Source organism: Mustela putorius, unplaced genomic scaffold, assembly GCF_011764305.1.
Source record: "Mustela putorius furo isolate JIRA1106 unplaced genomic scaffold, ASM1176430v1.1 tig00000759_pilon_pilon_pilon, whole genome shotgun sequence".
Taxonomy (NCBI): domain Eukaryota; kingdom Metazoa; phylum Chordata; class Mammalia; order Carnivora; family Mustelidae; genus Mustela; species Mustela putorius.
Genome location: NW_025421467.1, coordinates 8,375,067 through 8,395,304, shown reverse-complemented (window position 1 = coordinate 8,395,304; position 20,238 = coordinate 8,375,067). Strand labels below are relative to the sequence as shown.

At 42.1% G+C, this 20,238-nt stretch overlaps 1 long non-coding RNA gene across 1 annotated transcript; it reads left to right on the top strand.

The window, feature by feature from the left end:
• Positions 1-1,764: 1,764 nt before the first annotated feature.
• On the top strand, positions 1,765-8,735 carry LOC101690141. The gene is made up of 4 exons (XR_200561.2): positions 1,765-1,919; positions 3,031-3,153; positions 4,907-5,016; positions 8,293-8,735. It is a non-coding gene; the product is annotated as an uncharacterized LOC101690141 (long non-coding RNA).
• Positions 8,736-20,238: the final 11,503 nt, after the last annotated feature.

The following is a 20,238-nucleotide window of genomic DNA, read 5'->3' as shown; positions in this document are numbered from 1 at the left end:
CCTTACACAGTCTTAAGAGGAGAATGACAAGTATCATTTTACTCATTCTGTAAGTGAAAACTTGAAGGTTCAAAGATTAAATAATTTTTCCTGATTTTTCAGGTGTTTGGCTCCTGGCCCTTTCTTCCTTTCATGGGACCAAGAAGCCACCTACTGCCGTGAGTCCCCCCATCAGGTGAGAAGGGCGACGTGGGAGGGTCTGTGCTGAGCGAATAGTCTCCAACTAGAAAGAGACCCCAAAGTAATGCTCTCTACCTTTCTGAGGAAATTTCCCTTTATTGATCTGCAGAATGACCCCAAACTATAGCCATATGTGTATCACTTAAAAGTTACAAAGATAGAATTCCTCAGAAAGAATTCATACCAGCGATGAGCAAATATGGTGTGAAAGTAAGCCTCCACTCCCAGAAACTCATCCTTCAAGAGAGAAAATAGAAAAAATAAAATATAATGAAAGGGGATGGCTGAATAACCATTTAAGGAACAAAATAAAGCTAACTCCTTAAATAAAATATATTTGAAAGGGAGCAAAGATTTACACATGGAAAATAAAACCATAAAATACTAGATTAAAATATAGGAGAATAATTTTACAGTTCTGGGTAGAGGAGGTTCTCTCTCTGCATGACAAATAGCCCAGAAGCAAATACTAATGGAGTGAGATTCTTCATCAAACCACTTTTCCTCTGATTCCCTGGCCATCAAATAATCTGGTCCTGATTCATCCTTCCACACAGTAATTGTGGTAAATCCTCATTCCGCATTTACTTATCATTGTGATAAACATTTTACATGAATTTGTTCACTTAAGTCTCGCGATAGCCTCACCAAAGAACACTATCACTGGGCTGACTGTCCCCCTCTGGACCCGGCAGTACAGAGACGTTCACAGAGCAGGATCCCGCAGCCAGTGAGCTGCAGAGAAGACATGAAGGTCAGGTCTCCCTGGGACCCCGTTTCCTGCTCTCCTTGCCCAGGAGGATTTTGCCACGGCAGAAGGTGCTGAAAAGCTGTGCTGAATTCCTGATCCGCTGTGAAGTTAGGCTTCTCATGGCCACTTAATAAGCCAGCATTTCCTTGATCATTTTCTCCAGCCCAACCAGCATGAGCTCAACTTCCTGAAGTTTGATGAATACCGGGTGCACAGACCAAACCGAAGTCCCGAGGCACGGGGCTTGGAACAGGGAGACGTGTTGAGGGAAATGACTGTCTGGGCCAGCGTGGCCGTCTTGCCTCCCCTGCTGGCAACTTTATATCCTCTTTTCTGTGATTTAACTGTGGATTGCTACTTCTGTAAGGGTAAAACACAGCACGGATGACATACAGCCCAGATAGCAGAGGACTCGTCTGATACGCAATAGCTTTTAGTGGAGTAGGTTTCCGGCATCAGGGGGGCATGATATCAGCTGAATGCTCCTCGAGCTGATCCTAACGTGACATTACACAGAGCACATGGACAAGATTGGTTATATATGTAGAATACAGTTAACGTGAGATTAAGCTCAAAGTTCGGTAAGTCTCCAAAAAAATCCACTCAAAGGAGGATTTGGCGAGCCCTCGAACCACCGTGATTCTGATGATTTCCCAGTGTTGACCTAAGTCCATTGAGAGATCTGGGTAATAATACTATGTTCTGCATCACGGTTGTTTGTCACAGCTTTCTGAAATCAATAAATAGAGCACTGGCACATTTTCCTGGCAGAGGAATTGTTTTCAGTAAATTCTAGAAGGGCAGCTGCTGAGTGGTAAGGAGGAAGCCAGAACTACAGTGCTGGTGTTGACCTTAGACAAAGGTCGATTTTTATGCCCTGGTCCTGACCACAACAAATAATTGCTGTCCAAGTGGGGAGCTGATGAAGTTGTGGGAGAAGGCGTGATTTTGAAATAGCTGGGAAGTTCCTCAGATGTCTCGAAACTAAGTAAGTGTACCTTTTATTTTACTACATATGCAACAGTTGGGATTCTTGGCTAGCAAGTATGTTAAAAGGTGGTGTGTGCTCTCCGTGGCTTTTCTGGGCCATCCGGTTTTCCGAAACAAAGGCTTCATGTTCTGTCTTCTGGAGCCGTCTACTTGCTGATGTTCACATCCGACTTCTTTCCAGCCGTTCCCCTCTCAGGCTTCCCTTGCCACCCTGTCACCATCAGATTCTACATTTCTCTAGCGACCTCTCACAGTGTCTGATCACTTACCTCAGGTTCCACCATGGGACGCCCTTCTATTTCCAACCCTCATTGCACCTCAGTCCCTCTCGCTAATTTCTGGTCCACTTCAGATCCCCAAAATGTGGCCGTCCCCTCCTCAGCAACTCTATATTTGATCCTCTTCCCGTCTCTCCACATGTTCTGCCTCTTCAGCCTCACTGTCCCCCAGGCTGGAACAGCACACTAGTGGACGGTCCTCTGGTCTGGGTCCCCAGACTCCCAGAGTCCCGCTGCCGTCCCCAGAGACGACACCTGCCAGACACTTCATCTAGACCGTCCACCTGCTCTGCTTTTGGTTTCACAGCTCAGTTTCACTTCCTGCCCAACCCATGGGGATGTCCTACTAGTTTATCAACACAACAACATTAAAAATTTGTTTTTATGTATTTATTTATTTGATACAGATAGAGCACAAGCAAGGAGAGCAGCAGAGGAAGAGGGAGAAGCCTAGGTGGGTTCAATCCCAGGACCCCAAGATCATGACCTGAGTTGAAGGCAGATGCTTTACCGAATGAGTCACCCAGGTGCCCCAACACCAGAGCATTTTTACCAGTAGTCTTCTCCCCAGACACCTTCTCTACCCCTGACTCCTATGTTACTGCGAGTGGTACTGCTTAAGCAGCTTGTGGTATAGAATAAAAAATGCCTTATTAGTCTTTTAAAATACCAGGTAGCAGACAATAGAGCCAAATACACATAGAAGTAGCTATAAAACAAACAAACAAACCTGGGGCTGTCCGTTTGCATCTTCTGAGACAATTAAGAAGGAATTTTTGCTTTGATTTAATTTTGTTTTGTTTTATTTTCCTATTTTATCTTATTATGCAGGTACTAGGTCAACCCTACTCTACTGTGGGGCCATGATATCATCCTTTACAGTGTCCTCAATGCCAGGGAAAATCTCAGAAGCTATGGCTGATATGCAAGACCCCAGGGCCTGGGTATTTTAAGGTATAGTTTGAATTTGAAGACTCCTTCGCCAGGTCTTCCCATACATGAGCTTGTCCATCTGTCTTTTTAGTTTTTATACAATTTGCTTTATTTTCCATTAGCAAATGTCTCTGGAGACACGAATACAAAATATTGAGAAGAAGGCAGCCTGGGGAGGATGTTATTGGTGGTAGATGTCATGGTAAGAACCGGTCATCTTTAGCCTGGAGTGAGAAGTCTGGGCTACCACAGGGGTCTGTCACTGCTCAGGACCCCAGGCGAGGAGCAGAGTTTCGGGGGAAAGCAGAGCAGGGCCAGCTGCAGACAACAGATATAAGGGAGGTCTCCTTCATGTCTTCAGTTTATCTCAAAATAGCTCTGGGCATATTTATAAGGAAGGAAGTTTAGGGATACATGGGCATTTAGATTAGGTAAATTACCATGGAAATACCATATTTGATTGAAACTAAGAAAAAAGAAACATTAATTAAATTAAGATATCTTATAAATTTTAAGAAACATAAATTCCAGAGATGTTAATTTTTTTTTTTAAGATTTTATTTATTTGAGAGGTAAAAAGAGATGGAGCAGGAGAGGAGGGGGAGGGTCAGAAGCAGAGGCAGAAGCAGACTCCCTACTGAACAGGGAGCCTAATGTGGGGCTTGATCCCAGTACTCTGAGATCAGGACCCCCACTGAAAGCAGATGCTTAACTGACTGAGCCACCCATGTACCTGTTAAATTGTTTCTAAGAAAAGTCAAGTCCAAGAAAAAGATATGTATGGTAAAAGCATTTCATCATTAAAAAAAAAAAAAGAAAGAAAGAAAGAAAGCTTACGCTAGAGAGAAACTTCTTTTTAACCCCCTACCACTTCAGGTGGGCAGCTAAGATGAGCAATACTGTACAAAATCTGTAATTCATGAAAGGTGGCATTCTTTGGTTGATACTACCACTCAACAGAATCCTTCCTTCACCTGTGAATTTTGGGCAACTTTTAGTCTTAAAATATAAGATAAATTGCTTGGTTTTTTTGTTTTCTGTTCTCTAGGGAGCACAAATGAAAGCATATCTGAAGATAACTCTGTTCTTAGGTTTTTGAAGAAATTTAGGTCTCGTAAAAATTAAGAGAGGAGACCTTTTCAGAAATGCCATCCATAGCCTACCGGTTAGCAGCGTGCTTCCCTCACCAGCTGTGACTCAACGGGCCCCTGGCCTGTCAGTGGGTACAGCCTCGGAAGGGTGCTCACGCTGTACCTCCTGACAAAGCCCGATTCACACCATATGGCGAGTTCCATGGTTTTAACTGATTTCTGAGCCAAGGTGATAGTAATTTCCCAGTGGGCCAGGTTAGAGTGAGTAGTGCCACAGATCAGGCGAACACACCAGCAGTCGATGGCAGAGTCTGCTTCTAAATTAGAAACCGCCAAATGCACGAGAGTTTTCAAAGCTCTTTTCCTGACTGATGTGTCTGCATCTGATTTTCATGGTCCCTGATTTATAACAGCTCTCAGAAAATTCCTTCCAAATGCTTCTCGTGCTGAGTTGCAGATTCTTTGCTTGGTTCCCAGTATTGGTGGCCAAAGCTGAGAATGACCATCAAGGAAGCCGAGATTCCCCTCGGCCGGGTGGCTGTCATGCCCTGTAGAGCCCAGGAGTCTGATTTTTGAATCCTTTCCAGAGTCAAACCTTAGATTCTTTGAGAGAGAAGTCTGGGGAATTTTCTAGCTAGATAATGGTGAGGAGATTTGCTACGACTCTTTTCTCTCCTTGCCAGTCAAACATGGAAGACCCTCACTGGGACTAGAGGCATCTTCCCTTTCCAACCTCTTACCTCATGAACAAGAGAATTGCGGCTGGGGAGATGATTTGCTTTGACAATACAGAGTAAGTGAAAAAAAATTATCTTTTTTTTTCCTCTAAGTGTCACACGTCATAAAATTATAATCTTATATCACTTTTTGTTTTGGTGCAGTAAACCCAAGAGATATGCTTTTATTGAAAATATAATCCATGAATACTTGATATCACATATCAGATTGAGATATTTTGTTTTATGACATTTTGCTGAGTTATGGCTTCCAAAACAATATACTTAAGTATATTATTTTTCCCCCAAATTCTGCTGGGTGAAAAAGAGGATTACAATGCAACATTCAATTCCATTTTTATACAAGTGTCCTTAATGTCCCTGATATGTGCCACAGCCATATTTATATTTGGAGACTGAAAATATAAATGAAACTGAATTCTTAAGAAGCTGCTTTGATCAAATTTTCATACTCTAAACTAGTAGTGATAAAGCAATACAGAAATTGCAAGACTGTTTCAACCTTCTCCTGTTTACTAATAAAAGCAGCATTTTTATGCAATCAAGCTTTTGTGTTCTGAGGTGAACATAATATAATGATTGCATTTGCATTTTCAAGTATTGATCATGGTAACATCTTTTGCAGCACACCTGTGAAATTTATACTTTGGAAAAATTGCTTTGCAACGTGAGGGGACTCCATTCCAGTTTAGTTGTCTGAGGGTGGCCCTATAGAGCAGTGGTTTAGAACACAGGCTTTGGGGTCAAGCAGACCTGGGATTAAATTTCAGATTTGTCACACCAGCTGTGTGAACCTTGATGCACAAATTCGTGTTTCTTAACATCAGTGTTCCCATCTGTGAAATGGAGTTGATAGGAATACCTACTTCTAGGATTGTTTCATGATAAAGCATGTATATAAAGCACTTAGCACAGAGACCTGCATTCAATAGTACTGCCATTGGTTTGTGATACTTGTGCTGCTGATGGAATTTTCCCAACATGGCAAGTGAAACTGGTAGACCTGGTTGTCTCTGACTTGTGGGCAAAATGCTATGATACCTAAACCGATGGGGGAAACGGTCCATAGTTTGGAAGAGAAGCCAGGGAGGATGGAAGAGATGGAAGAGATGGAAGAGATGGAGGATGGAAGCCAGATGGAAGAGTCTGTCCCAGGATCTACAATGGCAAATAAGACTGAGGGTTATCGGGTTTTCCATCTCAAAGCCCATCTCAGGCCCTGCTCACCGTGGTCACTGGGGACCTGGGGTTTATTTAAACTATACCATCTTTAACAATACTTTATTGTCCAATAGGCACTTTTTTCTATTTTCAGAAACTGCCTAAATTGTTCTTACTTCAGCAAATCTAGTCTCATCTGGGAGGACCAGGTTCTTTGGTGATTTTGATCCACATTCTTTTTCCTCATGTATCAGGAGAGTCAAAGTTCTTTATTCCAGGGATTCTTAATCTTGGGGGTGTCATCAACTACTTTGAAAATTTGATGAAGTTTAAGTGCTCGTTCCCCAGAAGAAATGCAAACAGAGAACCATAAACATAACTTTTGTGTAATTGTGGGGCTCCCATGTTCTCCTAAAGCCCACATGTGGGGCTTTGGGTTAAGAGCCTTTGATATAGTTATTTTCTAACTTCAGGTATCAAGAAGGTTCAATGCATGACTTTGAGTCTGTTGGCTTCTGGGAATCACCATAACCTTCAAAGTAGAGTAGGCATCTTGGCTAAAAATGGCACATCAGAGCCATGATTTTTGACTCTAGAACTGACACAAGACTAAAGGGGAAACAGAAAGTAATAGACAATTATGTGACTGATCAGAGCCTGGAAGGGACTAAGGTGAGCATGGTAAAATAATTGGTCCATGGATACAGACCAGTAATAAGAAGAGAGATTATGTACTTTTTAAAGGGTGGATGGCTGATGCTTGAACCCAAGATTGGGGGTAAAGTTTGTGTCTCAGTTGAGGAGTTAATTATATTTAAGGTAGAGGACTCTGTGAAAGCATAAGTTGTTTTTCTAAGATATTTTATTGGATTAGTTAATATCACAAGAAAAAAATAGCACAAAAGCTTTGTGAAAGAGATTGAAATTCTTCATAGGGAATCTTGGGACATGAGCTCTGAGGCTGAATAGCTGTTTGAGCTTATAGAATGGAAGAGACAGAGAAAAACAGCAGCAGAGTATTTTTATGTATTCTTTTGAATATGTGTTCTAGTGGGAAAGAGAGCAATTCTAATAATTTCCGGGTTGACTTTTTAAAAATAGGTCTTCATTTCTTGAGATACAAGGGAAATTGTTCAAAGGACAGCTCTTTGAGAAATGCAGAAAATAAATCTGGAGTCTGCTGAGTAAGAGGGATTCCTATTCCTTGTGAAACTAGAGATATTACCTCCTAATTTATATTTTTGAATTGAAAAATTATTGCTGCCTCGTCTTTGTGAAATATTTCCTAATCATGTCTCTTAGGGTACTGTTTTAAATGGTATCACTTCAGATATTCAAGGTTGTGGAGTAGGAATATGTTATCAATGTGAGTACCATTTTTTCTTTTTAAAATTTAATTTAATTATTAAAATTTATATTATGTTATGTTAGTCACCATACAGTACTTCATTAGTTTCTGATATAGTGTTCCATGAATACATTTTTTTCCTGCCTTAAATTGATCTAAAATTGCCTAAGGAGATGGGCTCATGGGATTCTGCCAGGAAAGGTGAAAATACCGTCTGACTGGGCTACAGTGTCACGTCCTGTGGTCCTGATGCATGCCTTGCTGTCTCCCTCACTTAGTCAGCCTGGTGGAGGCCTCAGATCACCACGCAGGAGGTCTATACCCTCAGGAATGGTGTCAGCCACTTACTATTGGGCCCCATGAGCCATTTTTGCAAGACTGGGGTTCTGGTCTTCCTAGATGGCATTCAAGTTCAGACACATGCAGATGTTCCATATAGAGATCTTCATGGAAACTGTATAGACCCCCAAATGCATCTACTTCTCTAAAGTTCTTTTTTCTGAACAGTATACCTAAATTCCACCTACAGCTCTTTCAGAGAAAGAAAAGCAGCTACTTGCAAAGACCCACTGTTTTTACAACTATACTAAAGCTCACAGAACAATAGCTCATAGAATTTCCACAGCAAACCTCCAGGTAGCACTTCGGAAGACCCTTGGGTTCCATATTTTAATTTTATCACAGTGGACTTCTTAAAATTTCTTTTATTTTTAGACCAAATAGAGATATTTTGTGCTGTTTCCAGCCCATGCTGATGTAGCATTTTTGAAAGCTTGAAAATCCAAGTGCTATGGGAGACCTGAGATTCATTTCTCCCCCTTAGGGAAAAGCTTCATCATCGCTCTTGCCCAAGCATTGAGTGCCCAACCCTTTATGACTACCAAAGCTGCATCTCTTCATCATGTGTACCCTGGAAAGGAGGTGGGAGAAAGGAAGATGATGAGGTCACCATGTCAAGAACATGCAATAAATAGAAGGTATTGAATGCTGAACCTAGCAGGCACTGGAGTAAGCTCTCGTGGTGAAACAGTGAACAAAGCAAAGATCCTTACCACGTGCTTTACATGGGAGTGAGCGAAAATATGCAACAATAAATGTAATAAATAATTACACTCTGTAAAATGTTTAAAAGATCTTATGGAGGATGGAAATAGGAAAACAAAGAAATTTGGGGTGATAAAGGAATGGATTGCAATTTCAAATAAGATGGAGAGAGTGGGTGGTTGGCTCAGTGGGTTAAGCCTCTGCCTTCAGCTCAGGCCATGATCTCAGGGTCCTGGGATTGAGTCCCACATCCGGCTCTCTCCTCAGCTGGGAATCTGCTTCTCCCTCTCTCTCTCTCTGCCTGTCTTTCTGCCTACTTGTGATCTCTCTCTCTGTGTCAAATAAATAAATAACAACTTAAAAAACAAAAGATGGAGAGAGTGGGTTTCATTGAGAGGGTGATATTTGAGCTAAATATTGAAGGAGATCAAGGAGTTAGCTTTGGAGTGTGTGGAGAGAATCACTCCAGGTATAGGGAGCAGCTCATACAAAGACCCTCAGGCATGTTCAAGAAACAAGGAGGTCAGTATGGCTGGACTTGAATGAGCAAGGATGATGTAGTAGGAAAGAGGTCCCAGAGATTACTTGGAAGGGTCAATCCCTGACAAAATCATTTGCTGCTATCAGACTAAGGCCTTATGCGGATTAGCCCAAAGCTGGATTTTTAAACCAGTTACTGGCAAGAGCAATCAGAAAAATACCACAATCCCACCCTTGGCTTATGTGTCTCAGAACCTGCCCTTGATAAGCCCCCAAACCACATTGGTATTCGTCTGGGAAAGGCAGAATGGATGCTGGAACTCAACCAGAATTTCTTCCACTGTTTAAGGGAAAGGTTCCCTGAGTAATCTCTTAAATTTGAGTCCTATTCTTGGCCAAACAGCTTCTTGTGTTTTGCTATTATACCACTGGCAGTCATCCAAGATTTTTCAACCACAGAAACTGGAAGAAAAGGAAAAGGGCACAGATGAGGTGTGTGATTGAGGAGGTAGACAACGAAGAACTTACTGCTAGTAGAAAGCTATTTCTGAGAAAGATGTTGACCCTGGAAGCCTTTGGGGGGGGGGGGGCTCTGCCCACCTGGCTTAAGGGAGACTCTGCAGGGATGGCTCCAACCCAGCTCTATGAGCTCTCCAAATTCTTCCCAGCATTTATCTTCTTGTGACCTGAGACTTGAAGGTGGTGGTTCAGGGGAATTCTAGAAGCCAACATAATTCTTGCTGGCCTCCTGTTGCTTCTACATTTGTTGGTTTCCTTTAAATCTCAGCTAAAATGAACAGACTCATAACACATGAGAGTTTAAGGGATGATCTAATGCTAATCCAATACCCTTAGATTTCAAATGGGAAAGGCAGTGACTTGCCCAAATGTTCACTTTTGGGGACTCATGTTGCCCTCTCTTAATCCAGTATTGTGTCTACAGTAATGCGAAACTAGCTGTTATTCTATTTCTTAAAATTTGTCTATTACTTTAGATTTTTCTGAACCCTGATTATAAATGTCAAGAATCATGTTAAAGTTATTTAGATGATGGCAGATGACTCCTATAGACAGAAGGGATTATCTAACACTCAAGTCATCCAGGTTGATTGGGTGGTTATTATCTACTTAAAAGTCAGACAGAGTACATGAGAAAGTGTGTGGTACATACACCATTAAGAACATCTACCCCCAGGAATGAAAATAAATACGGGTGAAATTCTGCCTTAAGTGACATCATACTAGAAATGCACACCATATTTTGAGATGGAAAACTTGGGTTTTAGGTGTCATGTCTACTATTTCTGTAGGACTTTGAGCCAAAGTACTTTCTCTCTCTGAACTACAACATACTCATCTGTAAATAGGGACAGTGGGAAAAAGTTCAGAGTTTTTGTGACAATTAAGTAGTTGTGAAAGTCCTTTGTAACCTTCAAAGCTCATCACAAATGAAAGATAGTATTATTTCCAAGTGTAGACTGATGGCTCATTGCTCTGGTGGAGGTAACGTGATAGGGTTCTCCTTGACGTAGGTTGGAGACAAGTAAATTATTGTGAAGAGTTTATTATTGCCACCTCTGCATCTGATCACACAGTGTACAAAGCAGTCCTTGTGATGGAGACTTTGAGGGTGATAAGCTTCTCTGTATGGCTTGCAATGCCCTCTCTGAGAGCTGTTATGAAGTGGCCCTACCTGTCTAATTTTAACAACCATTAGTAAAACCTGCATGGAGACTCAAATCAAGACTGGATGGTGAAGAAGGAGCAGAACTTGTGTCCATAAGCCAGAACACATGCTGAGCATTGGGGGGAGATTGGTGGGAGTTCTGGCCAACAGCAAAGGTTCATTTGATTGGGTCAAAGGGCCTGCTGTCTCACAACTAAAAGGCTTGGCCACCATTTTTAAAGGATTTATTATGTATTTGATAGAGAGAGAGAGAGAGAGAGAGAGAGAAAGAGAGAGGAAGAGAGAGAACACAAACATGGAGGGGCACAGAAGGAGGGAGAAGGAGACTCCCCGCTGAGCTGAGTGCGGAGCCCAATGTGGGGCCAGGTCTTAGGACACACGAGATCATGACCTGAGCTGAAACCAAGAATCAGGTGCTTAACTGACTGAGGCACCCAGGTCCCCCTTGGCCACCATTTTTTTAGAAGCCTGGAGGCTGATGCCTCAGAACACTTTCTTCATTCTTGCAGGTAAACTGTCTAGTGGTTAAGAGTGTAGGCTCTGGAATCAGATTGCTTAGATTCTCATCCCGATTCTAGTCATTGTTAGTGATAGGACTTTGTGCAAGTTACTAAATACTTCCAAGACTTAGTTTTCTTATCTGTAAAATGGGAATAATAATAATCCTGAGGTATATTTTGAGGATTAACTGAAGTAATTCCCTAGAGGGGCTTAGGCCAGTACCTGGCATGTAGCAAGTAAACTGTCAATGCCCCTTCTAAATCCATTCAAGTAGGTTTCTTTGTCTACCTAAACAACAGAGATGAGTACCATATACTTTAAAGCCATAAGCATTATTCCTTTTTTGTATTTGAACATTTAGTGTTATAATAAAGATTAGCCCTAAGGTTCAATTTTTAAATCTCTCCTTTAACAGAAAAAGAAAAAATAATAAGAAGAGTACTCTTAAAAAAAGAAACAAAACAGATTAAGTTAGCTCAGCATGGCTTTTTCCTAAATCAACACTTGATCGAGTAATGAGTGCCATCATTTGCTTCTGTTTAACCTTCTGTTACTGTTAGTTGTGAAGGCTCAGTTTGGAGAACATAGAGTTTCATTTCTGAGAATTTTTTGCTGGGCCAAACCATCTCTCCCACTAACCCTCCTAAGGGCCCCAGAAGTCTGATCAGAGAGAACTGCAGCGTAAGAGACTTTCCAGGAGAAGGGTACTGTGTATCATTCAAGAAAACCAACAGCAGCCTCAGTTAGAGGGATTTATAACAAGGGTCAACCCCAGGGCTGGACGTGCTGTGTCCTGGGGTTTCAGTCCCTCCTTCTACCCAGGGCTAAGATTTCTGGAGGTGAAGAGGCAAAATCTCTCCCTTCCACCCTCGAAGGGCTCGCCCCCCGTGAACCAGATGTATATAATCTGCAAACCTTCCCCATATATAGTGGGCTGCTCCTCCTGTGCCAGAACTTTCTGTGTGGCAATAATCAGCCAAAAATGCCTGGTGCATTTTCATCCTCATCAACATCTTGGTGACTAGAGAACTGGATTGGATTACACTAGCTAGTAAAATATTATCTTCAGAGTCTCATTTTTAAAGAATGGAAAGATCTTATCTACATCCTCCAATCAACTCATTCGAATAAAAGAAGCAATAAAAGATAGCTGCTTTCTCTAAGTTGGCTAACTGAGATGGTTTTTTCACTTCGTAGAAAAAGACGGAATAAGAAAATGAAAATAAATTGGAATTTCCAAGAAAAGAAAGAAAGAAGCGGTGGACCTTTAGGAATCTTGGATAATAGGGGTGCAAGGAAACCCCCATGAGAATCTAAGGGCCTCGAATTAGCCCAGCGCATTCCCTGGGGGCCACCCTCTCCCCTTTTGTTGAACCATAGTAAGCTCTGCTCTGGGGAGTAATTGTCATCATTGTCCTTCCTTATGGAGCTAGTGACTCGGAGAGGCTGCTTGCCGTCAAGAATTACAAAACATGACTCTACTCAAATTCTGGGTAAGCAGAAGCAAAGAGGGACTTAAAAGGCACACCAGCAGCCTTTTCCAAAGGGGAACCATGACCAAGGCAGTTCTCACCCCTCACCTATGAGCACTGGTGGGAAAGTATGGAAGTCATCCTGCATACCTTCTAACACGCCACTCTGTCACACTTCTCTCTATTACGCAATGCTCTTAAGTACCTGAGGTTTCTGTTGTGAGGCCAAAACAGTCATCCCCTCTTGATTTTGTAACTCCTTAAACTAATGTCACAAAGAAGCTTCTAATGAATTCATGATTAAGCTCTTTTTTTCTTCAAGGCCCAAGTTTGTTTAATTTGGTGTTGCTTCTCTTTGAACGGATCACTTTCTAAAGCCTCCCAACTTTCATTTTTCTTCGGAGCATGCATTGTCCAACCCACAGAAAACTAGAGATGGAAGAAGGTTCCAGGAGCACAGAGCAATATTTGGGGAACAGGACTTCCCAACTTCTCCTCTAACCAACAGCTATTCCAGCCTCCATGCCATCACCGAACAAGACTTTCGTTGTAAGAGTTGTAATCAGTTCTAGCTTTGGTCATCCCGTAGATCCCTGGCTTTGTCTAGAGGTTTTTTTGTTCTGTTTTTGTTTGTTTGTTTGTTTGTTTTCCAATAATTTACTTATCTGAGAGAAGGAGAGAGAATGAACAGGTACTCACTTGTGTGAGCAGGAAAGGGGAGAGGCAGAGGGGAAGGGGAGAGAATCTGAAGCCCCACGTGGGGCTTGATCCCAGGGCAGGGAGATCATGTCCTGAGCTAAAACCAAGGGTCAGATGCTTAAATGACTGAGCCTCCCAGGTTCCCCCCATACATAATTTTTTGTCATTCTCTTAAAACTCGAGTTGCAGAAATCACACCTTCACTACCCCTGAATTGGAGCATGTAGGTGTGTTCTGAGCTGCAACTTCTGCTGGCCCCATCCTGAAGAGCGCATGCACCAGCCACAAGGAGGGGAGAAACAGCTATTGGTTGAGTACATTATTGCTAGTATTATTCTATATAAAATGAATGACTAATATTGTTTTTGAAGCTTACTTGCCCTTGGCACCATGCTAAATGCTTTTATTACAAGTTTGAAGTCATTTAATCCTTGATGAGGCTTTCGCCGAAACCTTATAAGAAGGGCAGATGCAGTTTTATTTTTCCTACTTTTATAAACAGGGAAAATTATTTTCAAAGTATTTAAGAAACTTGTACGAGGTCCCTCAGGTAGTATGTGGTGGCTCCAATGTAACCCACACTTTTTATACCCAAACTTATAATCACTATCAGCCTCAGTTCATTCAGTGAGGCAGAAGCCACTCTAGGTCATCTGAGCAGGAGGAGAACTAACACAGGGAATCAGAGGCTTATACAATTATGGGCAGGACTCGGGAATCAAAGGTCAAGAAGGCTCCTGTGATTTTCAGAACATCTAGATGGGCCAGAATTGCAGGAAAGTCACTGCTTTTGTGATATCAGCTTCCTGCAGCACAAGACGGTTGATTCTTCAGAGGACGCTTGACGGTGCCAGCCAAGCTCTGTGTGTTCTGCCTGCTAATGCCAGGGCGCTGGCCATTTCCAGAGAATGGTCTTTCCTTTTCTTTTACCCTCTAAATCTCATGGGAGTGCCTCTCACCTTCAGAATCTAATCTGACACCCTGCGAAACAAAGAATTCTGGAGAATTTTATTCCCAGGTTTCTTCCCTGGGGTGGTGGGGGGAGTCTGGAAGGACCTGGGGATGGTGCTGCGTTGACCACAGTCTGTTCTTGTCACTGCTTTCTACAGCTTTCCACCGAAGCACACTTTTCTGTGGTAGTGGACAGTACCCATTCCTCTGGCACATGGTCACTGAACTTCTACAGGGGAGAGACCCAGGGGTCTGAGGGTTTCCAGAGCTGCTATTCCTGGCCTCATGTGCTCATCACACCAACTACTGATCTTATTTAGATGACTGAAAGCTTTTTTTGCTGTATCATCTTATACTGTAGAACTTCTTTTGTTTAGTAAAAGACACCAATTCTCACCAGATGGTAAGCATTGTAATTACTGCCATCACTGTTTATTCTCTCTCCCCCTCTGTTTATCTATTACTTGTTTATCTTGCATGATTTTCAGGCATAGTAGAGGAGTAAATAGGAATGTGTCTCCTGGTAGGGTTTTTGGTGTTAGTGCCTGAGATCATTTAATGGTTCACTATTTACAGTTAAATCAGGGGGTGTGACATCTCCATTAGGCCCTTCATCTGGTACAAGCATCATGCCCACAGGCCTTCAGGGTCCTGAATTCTGGAAGACCAGCCAAGCCATACACTTGACTGGTAGAGCTAGGGCATGAGTAACAGAAGAAGGAACATTGAGGAAGAGAATAGGGAATCAGGTATATGAGATGTAGAAGGGAAAGAAGAAGGGAGAAAAAGAAAAGAACCAAATGTCATGAGATATATGGGTGCAGTCATACCACCAACTGGCTTTAAGTGGACCAGAAAAATGGAAGTGATAAATTCTGTCCCTTAGAGTATCTCCGCTCTGTCCCTTTCTCCTCCCCCAATGTCACCATTCATCATTTCCGTCTTAGATTATCAGGATCGTCCCCTTATTTGTTTCCATGTCTCCAGCCCCACTCCCACCAGTGCAGTCTCCTTAGGACAATCATATATATATATATATATATATATATATATATATATACACACACATATATACACACATATATATATATATATAAAATTATTTTGCTCACCCTTCCTCTTCAAGCCTGTTCATAATCTGTTCCTGTTTGCAAATGTTTTTAATGGGGGAAAACCTGATAAGTTTCACTTTTGAAAGGCATGTATAAAGTTGCTTCTAAAGGGAGAAAATGGAGGTCCGGAGAAGTTTTGTAATCTTTGTGACGTTTCCCAGTAGGTACACCTCATGAGCGTTATTGAGTATGCTGACAGCAGTCGTCTGTTAATTCACTGGTCCTTGCTACCTGTCAGGTAAAAGAATGGCAGAGTTCTCTAATCTTTGAGTCCTATTGATTGGGCTAAAATTTATTGGAGGTACTTAGTGTCCTGGTCAGTCTTTAAAATTCAGAAAATAAAAAATAATCTGATTCAATGAAAAGGATGTTTCCCCCCTACTCTGAGAAATTAGCATCTTTTCTTTGTTCTAGTTTTCCAGGAGGTTTCACAACAGATTCCAGCCCTGGGCCAGTTTATGGCTCTCTTGGTACATAATTGATTTAAAGTGGCAGATAGTTCATGCTCAAAGATTCTTCCTCTCTAGGCAAAGAGTTAATAAGGATCCATCCTTTCTGTCTGAATTCCAATAAAGTGCATTTCATATGTGGTAAAAATGAAAAGACACAGAAAAATAACACAATGTTATTTCTTACCAAATTCACAAAATGAGATAGATAGATTATAAGTAGATAGATAGATAGATAGATAGATAGAATAGATAGATAAATAGACATCTCAATCCCCAAAGATCCCTATCTATTTATAGATAGACTTGCTACCTAATTGGTATATCCAGTCTAATTTTTTTCCCTCTGTATTCAATGACATCTTTTTTCCCCCCAGTAGAAGTAACCAATATAGGAAATGGTTTTTAAGGTGAATTTTTAAGGAGAGCTTTTACTCACCTTATTTTCCATCTGTAGATAAATGTGAATGGGTTACTTTAAATGAAGTTCCAAATTATTTCAAGGTATATTACTGTCAAATGACTTGTTTTCACACAGCAATCATGAGTTAGTGCCTCTTCCATCTGAGCACAGGTGGGTACATCTTTCTCTTTCTAGAAGCGATTGTTAATGTATAATAACAGCCCCATCTACTCTTCTAATGAAGTTATCAGTCACTTCATCAGGTGCTGTGGGAGAAAGGTAAAATTAAAGTTGGGTTTGTCTGCCCAGCAGTAGAATGGGTTCCAGAAATGAATTGGACTATAACTCTTCAAAGAGTCATGACATCACAGGGACCACTAAGTAAGAGATTTTTGTCAAATTAGTCTATAGCATCGAAACAATTTGTATTTTGAGGGCTCGCCGGTTTGTGTTGTTCTGCAAAGGACTCCTCCATGAGCTACTTGATATGAGGAATGACAGAGGAATAGCGCTGGGACTCTGACTACATGAAGTCCAGAGGGCTGACTTCCTGGCCCAACAGTAGGAGGGAAATAAATCCCCCAATTCTGAGGAAACATTTTGGATTTCAATGTTCATGTCAGGATTATCATTTTGGATGTAAAAACAGATTCCCTCTCATTTCTGTTTTTTCTTCTGCAGAGTTTCCTTTCACATTTCCATCATATATTTGTCAAAATGGCATCAGATTTGGAAAGAAATGAAGACACCAGGGGAAGGTGGGTGGGGAAAGGGTGGTGGAGTCAATGAATGGAAGCTCCACTTGAGATACTCTTGAAATCAGGGTCCCGGAAGGAATCGATAGGAAATAGAGGGATAGGAGGCTTGAAATGGAGATTATGGAGAGGTTGCAGATGCCTGTAGTGGCCCTGGGAGTGAGTGACTAAGTGAGTGACTAAGATAGGATATAGGCCAAGGTTATTGGAGATAAAGGCCCAGAATATCACAGGTATTGTCCCTCTGAATATAAAAATCACTGAAAGTTAAGACCGAGGCAGTGTGAGGGGTGACAACCAGCCTGGCACTAACATCTGAGGAAAGAATGGGATGACTACGTGTTGGCAGGTGACTGGAACCAGTAAGGATTCTAGTTGGTGTGTCTGATGGCAAGAGCCCCAGAGGAGCCTGGGACTTAAAGGCAGGTAAGAGGGTCAGGCCTTCTGTAAGGAAAGGAGGAGTGAGAAGGCTACTTATGGCAGCTCTAGGTCCATTTGGAAGCGGAGTGTAAGAAAAATGACTGCCACTTGTTAAGGCTGCAGGGGAGGCGGTGCCTGTGGGGTGTGGCCCGGTTTCAGTTAGAAGAAGAAAGGAGAAGGACCAAGAGGAAGAGAGGTTAAGGATGAAGAGGGTTTGCCTGTGTTCTGGAGAAGGCAGTGGAGGGGTGTAGGAAGAGATGGGTGGGGGAGCCCAACTGGGGAATACAGGGAGGTAGAGAGGCTGGGCATGGCGTACCCCCCCACCCCCCATAGAGTGTCCGTTGACCGACTCATTCACGTCAGCAGAACAGCTGTGCTGGGCGAACAGTTCAGAGCCCAGGGCCCCGTGGAGTTGACAGCTCACCTTTTGTACTCTCAGAAATCTTAGTGTAGTTCTGCTGGTTGCCCTGACATGGGATCTTGGGATCCGCCTGGAGCTGGGGGATCAGAAGGGTGCCCGGACCCAGAAGGTGGCTGGCCTAGGGCAGCCCGTCCCAGCAGGTTCACTTCTGCTCCCTCACGGGTTTATTCACTCAGTAAACCCTCCTGAACCCTCATGGTGTTCCTGTATGACGCAGGGGTCAGATTACCGCAGGTCCCTGCCTCCGTTCTCCCACTGAGACCGACAAATACGCGATTGTAATCTAATGGGATCCGGGAGAAATGAAGAATTTTGTTTAATTTAATAATTTAGGTCAGGGTTTTTTGTGCGTGGGTCTTACATACAAACAGAGCATCCATGTAGGATTCTTTAAAAGGCAATTGGTATGTGGAACGGAAGCTCAGTGGGAAACACAGCGTAGAAATGTAGTTTTGTAAATTTGGAAGGCTTATGTGGGGGTGTCCAACAAATGATGCATAACAGCCCTTTTCTTCACATGACTTCTGGATCAAAAAATACAAGGGAAGGGAACAGGGCTCACATCTGCAGAGAAGGAGACTTTGCAATGCTGAATGCCAGCATTAGAGGGAATTACCCATTTGGTGACAGGTGACTCTCAGGGACCATCCCTGCTAGGTCAGGGCCTTGGCCATGAATCTTACGTGCTTCGGAACACAGTGTTGAGACAACAAGGGATGTGTTGAGCTAAGCATACTCAGTTCCTTCTTCCCAAATCTATCGATTTAATAACTGACTTGACCTACCAAAGGGTCAGAGAAGTGAGACGAGGAAAAGGGACCAGGAGTGTTTCACTTGTGGGGATATTTTCACAGGGAAGGAATCGTCCGGTGTGGGGAAGAAGCATCTTCCCTGCCCCTGGCCCCTTAATGAAATCAGACAAAGTGAGGGCACAGACAGTAAGGAGAAGACACTGGAGCAGGGACTCTGGGGCCCTAGAAACGAGGAAAGGGTGAATTGCGATTGCGAGAGAAAGACTCTCATTTATGCTACTAAACCTGACTCTGTCTGTCACTCCAAGAGTTCCTTGAACTCAATGATTGTATTTTGTTGTTGTTGTATGTTAATAAAAGTTTGCCTGTATGACTCTCAGTGTTTCTTATACATTTTTTTTTTTAAATGAACCTCTTAAAACCATAAGATAAATGGTGTTTCACTGCAATCTTGTAGGGGAGGCCACTGACATCCAGAGAACATGAATAACTTAATTGCAATCACTCAGCTAGTCAGGAGAAATCTCAGGCCTGAATCCTGGATTCTGATAACAGGCCCACAGACAGCACTCTCTCTAGGTACATCGCTGGAAAAAATACATGGGGATTATCTCTTTTGAGTCTGTGATTGTTTAATAGAAGGATGACTGCAATGATCGTTGGCTATTAGTTATGGCACCTGGATACTAATAGGACGATTAGAAAGAAAACACAAGAGCTTCTATTCTTTATAAGAGTGAAATAATTGTAATATATTATCTGTATGTTGGACATCAGATAGGTATTCCTCTGTGACATAATTGGGTTCTTTTGGGCTCTTCAGTATAGGAGGAAATTCAAAGCTGAGGCAAGTTATAGAACATCTGAGAAAACACATATTTAGCATCAATGCTAAAGTTGTGGTTCATATGGCAGTTTCAACCTAATAACTTAAAAATAGCATTTAACATAAAAAAGTTGAACCTCAAGGTTTTTATCCCCTCCCAAAAGTGTACTTGTTCCCAGTCTGTAGCAGGACTCCCTCCAACATTCCCTAGGCCTTAATTAAATAAGAGTAGGAGAGAGCACTGGGCTTGGGTTCAGGATAAATATCCCCAGCTTGAACAGGAGATGTTGCTTTAATGACTTGGAATACATCCAGAAGGCTCCGAGTGGCTAGCAGGCAAAGCTGACAGCTACTGGATCTCACAGCAATAACATTCTAACCAATTAAAAGCTGAGCTAGAAATAATGGTTTGTCACTGAGTGGTGTTTCAGAAACCAATTGGTCCAGATTAACCAGAGGATTAACTTTTCTAACTGAATTTAAAGGTCACGGGAAGCTGACTTTAATGAAAAGAAAGAGAAAAAGCATTCAATTAGAAGGGGGAAACTTACATATAGAAATTAGGTTAATAGATCTTGCTGTATTATTTATAGATAAGTAACCAAACTGCTGTCTTCTTTTATGGCAGAAGTTCATAGTCAAGGACAAATATGTTCATTATAAAAAAGAAAGTTAAATGAGAAATCAAGTATTTCTAAGGGATTCCTCTGTCAGAAAGAGCACACAGGGGCTTCCAACTTCCCCAAGTGTGTTCGTTTTTAGAAAGGATTCTTGGTAGGTAAATCCAACCTACTTTT